Source organism: Macaca mulatta, chromosome 3 (assembly GCF_049350105.2).
Source record: "Macaca mulatta isolate MMU2019108-1 chromosome 3, T2T-MMU8v2.0, whole genome shotgun sequence".
Classification (NCBI taxonomy): Eukaryota; Metazoa; Chordata; class Mammalia; order Primates; family Cercopithecidae; genus Macaca; species Macaca mulatta.
Genome location: NC_133408.1, coordinates 189,481,887 through 189,488,954, shown reverse-complemented (window position 1 = coordinate 189,488,954; position 7,068 = coordinate 189,481,887). Strand labels below are relative to the sequence as shown.

At 39.8% G+C, this 7,068-nt stretch overlaps 1 non-coding gene across 1 annotated transcript; it reads left to right on the top strand.

Moving 5' to 3' along the window:
- Positions 1-3,639: 3,639 nt before the first annotated feature.
- On the top strand, positions 3,640-3,746 carry LOC114677319 (U6 spliceosomal RNA). The gene has a single exon (XR_003728585.2). It is a non-coding gene; the product is annotated as a U6 spliceosomal RNA (small nuclear RNA).
- Positions 3,747-7,068: the final 3,322 nt, after the last annotated feature.

Sequence of the window (7,068 nt, the reverse complement as noted above, 5' to 3'; positions counted from 1 at the left end):
GCATTCCTGGGAGTTCTTATCACAGGATGAGAGAGGAGGTCGGCACAAGATACAGGTCGCAGAGACCCTGCTGACGAAACAGAATGCAGTGAAGAAGCCAGCCAAAACCTGCCAAAACTAAAATAGCAATGAAAGTGACCTCTGGTGGTCCTCACTGCTCATTATATGCTAATTATAATGCATTAGCATGTTAAAAAACACTCCCACTAGCACCATCACAGTTTACAAATGCTATGGCAATGTCTGGAAGTTACCCTATATTGTTTAAAAAGGGGAGACACTCTTAGTTCTGGGAATTGCCCACCCCTCTTTTGGAAAACTCATGAATAATTCACCCCTTGCTTAGCATATAATCAGTAAAAACCATAAAAATAACCAACCAGCAGCCTTTGGGTTGCTCTGCCTGTGAAGTAGCCATTCTTTTGTTTTGTTTCTTCTCTGAGAAACTCACTTTCACTTTACTCTGTGGACTCACCCTGAATTCTTTCTTGTGTGAGAGCCAAAAACCATTTCTTGGGGTCTGGATTGGGATCTTTTTCTAGTAACAAAGGTGCTGGCCAATTCAGTTCTTGATGTGGGCCCTCTCTTGTCTTACAGAGGGACACTTTCTTGCTGTATCCTCACCTGGCAGAAAGAGTGAGCTCTAGTCTATTTCTCTTCTTATAAGGACTGTGACAAAATTAAAAATACATACTTGGTCCACTTTTCCCCTTCCTGGCATAAAGCTCCTAAAACCCCTGGGATCTCTGAAGTAATATGTGTCTTTTTGTATGCTAATAAGATGACTGGTTGGTTGGGGCTCTTGATAGCCTCAGACTGGGTGTTGATTGCCAGAGGACCAATTATGTCATTTAAGAGTGGGAACTGTCAGCCCCACACCCTGACCTCCAGAAAGGGGAGAGGGGTTGAAGGTTGAGTTGGTCACCAATGGACAATGATTTACTCAATCATTCCTATGTAATGAAGCCTACATCAAAACCCCAAAGGACAGAGTTCAGAGAGCTTCTGGATTGCTGAACACCTGTAAGTGCCTGGAGGATGGCACATCTGGAGAGGGCATGGAAGCTTATGCCTATATCCAGTCCTTTGCATCTCTTCTGTTTGGCTGTTGCTGAGTTGTATCCTTTATAATACATGGGAAAACATAAGTAAACTATTTATTTGATTTCTGTCAGCCATCCTAGCAAATTATTGAACCTGAGGAGGGGATCATAGGAATCCTGATTTATAGCTGGCAGTCAGAAGCACAGGTCACAACCTGGGACTTTCCATTAGCATATGAAGTGGGGTCAGTCTCATGAGACTGAGCCCTTACCCTGTGAAATCTGACACTATCTCCAGGTAGAATAGTGTCAAGACTTCATTATTGAATTATAGGATACCCAGTTGGTATCTGCTGGAGAATTGCTTGGTGTGTAGAGGAAAAACCTCCACATATTTCGTGTCCGAAGTGAAGTATTGAGTGTTTAGAGTAGAGTAGGAGAAGCCTGTTTGGTTTTACTACTATTATTTGAGGACATTAATCTCATCATGGGGTCTCCACCTTCATAACCCATCTAATCCCAATTACCTCCCAAAGGTCCCACCTAATACATCCCACTTGGGGTTAGGGTTTCAACATATACATTTTGTGGGAACACAAACATTCAGTCTATAGCACCTTTTCATGACATTATAAATCTTCCCTTTAGCATCCCCCACAGCACCTGCAGCCATTTACCTGGAAAACTATTCATTATAGAAAGGGTAATAGACACAGATTTTAGGGTTATTTTGGATACTGCATCTGAATCCACAATAATTTCTAGCCACCTATGGAAAGCCACAGCAGTTCTCTGTTCTTGTTAGAACAGAGCCTTATAGAACAAGTGAGAATTGTATTTTATATGCCTCATTGGTCTGGTGGACCCCTAAACTCATCTAATGGCTATTTCACGTATTTTGAATGCTAGTTTGGAATACATAGAATGTGGCACAACCTTCATATTAGAACTCTGGCCCATGGAGTAAGAATTATTTGGTAGGCTGGAGGCTGTCTCCTTATCAAATGAGTAAAAATCAATGCAGAGAAACACAAAACCTACCAAGACAAAAATCACAAAGAAATAGAAAATCTATATAGAACTATAACAAGTAAGGAGATTGAATCTCTAATTGAAAATCTCCTGACAAAGAAAAAGTCCCAAATCTTCTGGTTTAATGTGTTAATTCTGCCAAGTATTTAAGGAAAAACTAATACCAGTCCTCAAATATTTCCAAAAAGTTGAAGAAATTGGAACATTGCCTAACTCATTCTATGAGGCAGCGTTGCCCTTGTTAGGAAAGCCAGACAAAGACACTATGAGAAAAGAAATCTACATACAATATTCCTTATGAACATTAATGCAGATATCCTCAACAAAATACTAGCAAATTAAATTCAGCAGCATATTAAAAGGATTATACACCATGACAGAATTGACAAAGGGGGATTTATTTTTGGAATGCAAGGATGGTTCAACATATGAAAATCAATCATAATAATCACATTAACAGAATGAAGGAAAAAAACTGTGTGATCATCTTGGTTAATGCAGAAAAAGCATTTGACAAAATTCAGCATCCTTTCATGATTTAAAAAACACTCAACAAACTAGGAATAGAAGGAAACTACTTCAGCACAATAAAAGCCATATGTGAAAAACCCACAGCAATCATCATATTACATCAAACATTGAAAGACTGAAAATTTTCCTCTAAGATCAGCAATAAGAAAAGAATGCTCACTTTCACTGCTTCTATTCAACATAGTCCTGGAAGTTCTAGCCAGAGCAATTAGTCATGGAAAAGGAATAAAAGACATCCAAGTTGGAAAGGAAGAAATAAAACTATCTCTGCTTAAAGATGGTATGATCTATATGTAGAAGACCCTAAAGATTCCACAAAAAACTGTTAGAACTAATAAATGAATTCAGCAAAATAGCAGGATACAAAGCCAACATACAATAATCACTTGCATTTCTATACACTAACAATGAGCAATCTGGAAGGAAATTATGAAAACAATTCCATTTATAATAGTTTCAAAAAGAATAAAATAGAAATTAACCAAGGTGGCAAAAGACATGGCCTTGGAAGTTTTAGGATTTTAAAAAAACGACTACAAAAACTTTGCTGAAAGTAGTTAAAGATGATGTCAGTAAATGGAAACACTCATCCCATGTTTATAGATTGGAAGGCTTAATATTGTTAAGATGTTAATACTACCCCCAAAAATCTACAGATATAATGCAATTATCTGTAGATTAAAATCACCAAAAATCCCATCAAAATCCCAAAAGCTTTTGTTTTTCACAAATGGAAAAATGTATCCTAAAGTTCCTATGAAATCTCAAGGGACCCCAAATAACTATAATGATCTTGAAAAAGAACAAAGTTAGAGGACTCATACTTCATGACAAAACTTGCTGCAAAGCTACAATAATCAAAATTGTTGTAATGGCAAAAAGATAGACATACAGACCAATGGAATAGAATAGATATCCTAGAAATATCCTAGAAGTTGTTAACTTCATTATTATATCATATACAAAAATTAGCTCAAAATGGATCAAATACCTAAAGGTAAAACTAAAAGAATGCAACTCTTAGAAGCACATAGTGCTCGCTTCGGCAGCACATATACTAAAATTGGAACGATACAGAGAAGATTAGCATGGCCCCTGCGCAAGGATGACACTCAAATTCGTGAAGCGTTCCATATTTTTTGGCCGGGCACGGTGGCTCAAGCCTGTAATCCCAGCACTTTGGGAGGCCGAGGTGGATCACGAGGTCAGGAGATCAAGACCATCCTGGCTAACACGGTGAAACCCCGTCTCTACTAAAAATGCAAAAAACTAGCCGGGCGTGGTGGCGGGCGCCTGTAGTCCCAGCTACTCGGAGGCTGAGGCGGGAGAATGGCGTGAACCCAGGAGGTGGAGCTTGCAGTGAGCCGAGATCGGGCCACTGCACTCCAGCCTGGGCCACACAGCGAGACTCCGTCTCAAAAAAAAAAAAAAAGAGCACATATAGGGTAAAAACTTTACAACATTAGATTTGGCAGTGATTTCTTGGATGTGATAACAAAGGCACAGACAACAAAAGAAATAATAGACAAATTGAGCTGCACGAAAAATTTGAAATTGTATGCATCAAAAGACACTATCCAGGCCAGGTGTGGTGGCTGATGACTGTAATTCCAGCACTTTGGGAGGCTGAGACAGGCAGATCATGAAGTCAGGAGTTCAAGACCAGCCTGGCCAACATGGCAAAACCCTGTCTCTATTAAAAATACAAAAATTAGCCGAGCTTGGTGGCAGGTACCTGTAATCCCAGCTACTTGGGAGGCTGAGGCAGGAGAATCACTTGAACCCGGGAGGCAGAGGTTGCAGTGAGCCAAGATCATGCCGTTGCACTCCAGCCTGGGCAACAAGAGCAAGACTCCATCTCAGAAAAAAAAAAAAAAAAAAAAAAAAACCTGTCCATAGAGTAAAAAGTCAACTCACAGAATGGGATAAAATATTTGCAAATTATAAGTCTGGTAAGGGATTAATATCTAGAGTATATATATAACTCCTAAAACTCAACAATGAAACAACATTAAAAAATAGACACAGGACTTGAATAGATATTTCTACAAAACAGATATACAAATGGCCAATAATCACATGAAGACATTGAACATCAGTAATCATTAGAGAAATGCATGCAATACCACCATGACACCCGTTAATACTACCTCACACCCATTAAGATGGCTACTATTACAAAAACAGAAAATAACAAGTGTTGGAGAGGATATGGAGAAATTGGAGCCTTTGTGTACCATCTTTGGGAATGTAAAATGGTAAAGCCACTGTGGAAAACAGTATGATGGTTCCTATAATAATTAAAAATTGAATTACTATATGATCAAGCAATTCATTTCTGAGTAATACCCAGAAGAATTGAAAGCAGGGTGTTGAAGAGATATTTGTACACTCATGTTTATAGCGGTGTTATTTCCAATAGCTAAAATGTGGAAGCAACCCAACTGTCCATTGATAGATGAATGGATAAGCAAAATGTAATAAATGCATACAATGGAATACTACTCAGCCTTTAAAAAGATGGAAATTCTGACATATGCTACAACTTGGATGAACCTCAAGGACATTATGCTAAGTAAAATACAACAGTCACAAAAATACAAATACTTTATTATTCCACATACATGAACTACTTAGAGTAGTCAAAGTCATAAAAACAAAGTAGAATGGTGGTTGCCAGGGGTTCAGAGGAGGAAGAAATGGGAAGTTATTATTTAATGGGTATCGAGTTTCAGTTTTACAAGGTGAAAAGAGTTTTGGAGATGGATAGTTGTGTTTGCACAGCATTATGAATGTATTTAATATCTCCGAACTTACAGTTAAAACGGTAAATGTGTTTTACCACAATAAAAAAAAATTGAAAAAGAAAATCAATGCCACATTCCTGAAGAAGTCTCAGAAATGGTAGCTACCATTAAAGAGTTGAAAGTTGCAAGGATGGATATTTCAAACACCTGTCAATTTGTGTCTACCACTTAGTGGTGAAAATAGATGGACCTTAGAGAATGGGGATGGTTTATAATGAATGGTTATGTGGTAATCCTAATTCTGTCTGCCAAATTAAATATTGATTTAATGTATATTGTCTCAATACTAGTAAGCAGAAGGCATTAGAAGCAATTTGTTTTTGCTTTTTAGGTGCATCTTCACTGTCTTGCCCCTGAGTTACACTGACTGTAGCTTAGTGCCACAATTTGGTCCATAGGGAACTTAGCCATTATCCCATAGGACACCACAGTGTGCCTACATATTGATAGTATTCTTTTAGGACCCAGAGAATACCAAATATAAAGTAGTCTAGATGCCCTGATAAGACACAAGAGTGCCAGGGAATGGGAGAAAAATTGCATAAAATAACATGTACCTGACACCTCAGTGAGGTTTCTGCATATCTAGTGGTTTGGAGATTGTCAGGTTACTGCTCTCATGTGAATGATGAATTAGTAAACATTGTCCTAACCCTTCCCACAGCCATCATTAGCACTAAGAGAGAGGCATAGCATTTGATAAGCCTCTTTGCTTTGGTGGGATGGGGGGAAATTGCCTACACTACATTTGTTTGTACTTTCTCAGCCCATTTATAGGTGTTGGAGAGGATATGGAGAAATTGGAGACTTTGTGTGCCAGAATTAAGTGGGGCCAAGAACAGGGGAAGACTCTGTAGCTGGGTCACTTCTGCCATTTGACTCTAATACCCAATAGAGCTCAGTGTTCAGTGTCTGTGGCCACTCAGGATACTGAAATGGGTTTGTGACAAGCCAGGACAGGACAATCACCAGGGAGGATTGCAAATTCGTGGTGCAAATCAATGCCTTATTCAGCAAGTGGCAATTCTCCTTCAGAGAAGGAATTTTTGTCTTGAAATTAGACCAGGTAGATCTTAGATTGGAACCAGTATTACAGGCAGATCTTTGTTCTTAGAGCTCCCAAGATGGTGGTGGGCCGCTCCCAAGATGGTGGTGGGCCACTCCCAAGATGGGATGGGCCACTCCCAAGTGGGAGCAAGCCTTTTGTTCTCTGACCTGAGGTTCTTGGCCTCACAGATTCCAAGGAATGGAACCTTGGGCCATATGTTGAGTGTTATAGCTCTATTAGAAGCTGTGGGTCACAGAAGAGAACTGTGGAACCCACCAACTAGTGTTCAGCTCAACTAGGAACAACCTGGGCACTTAGCCATGCAGGAACAGTGGCGAGCCTTTAGCCCAATTGGGAGCAGCAATGGGCACCTCGCTGGATCAGGAGTGCAATGGACACCCTGCTGGATCCAGAGGGGTGGAAGTCAACGGCGGGTCTGGGACAGTGGTGAACAGCAGTGGTGGATGGCAAGTGAAAGCTCAGCTCGAGCCGTAACAAACACAGACCAGAAGAGTGTGCAGTTGCAAGATTTAATAGAGTGAAAACAGAGCTTCCATATACGGGAGGAGACCCAAAGTGGGTTGCCGCTGTCTGCTTGAATGCCTGG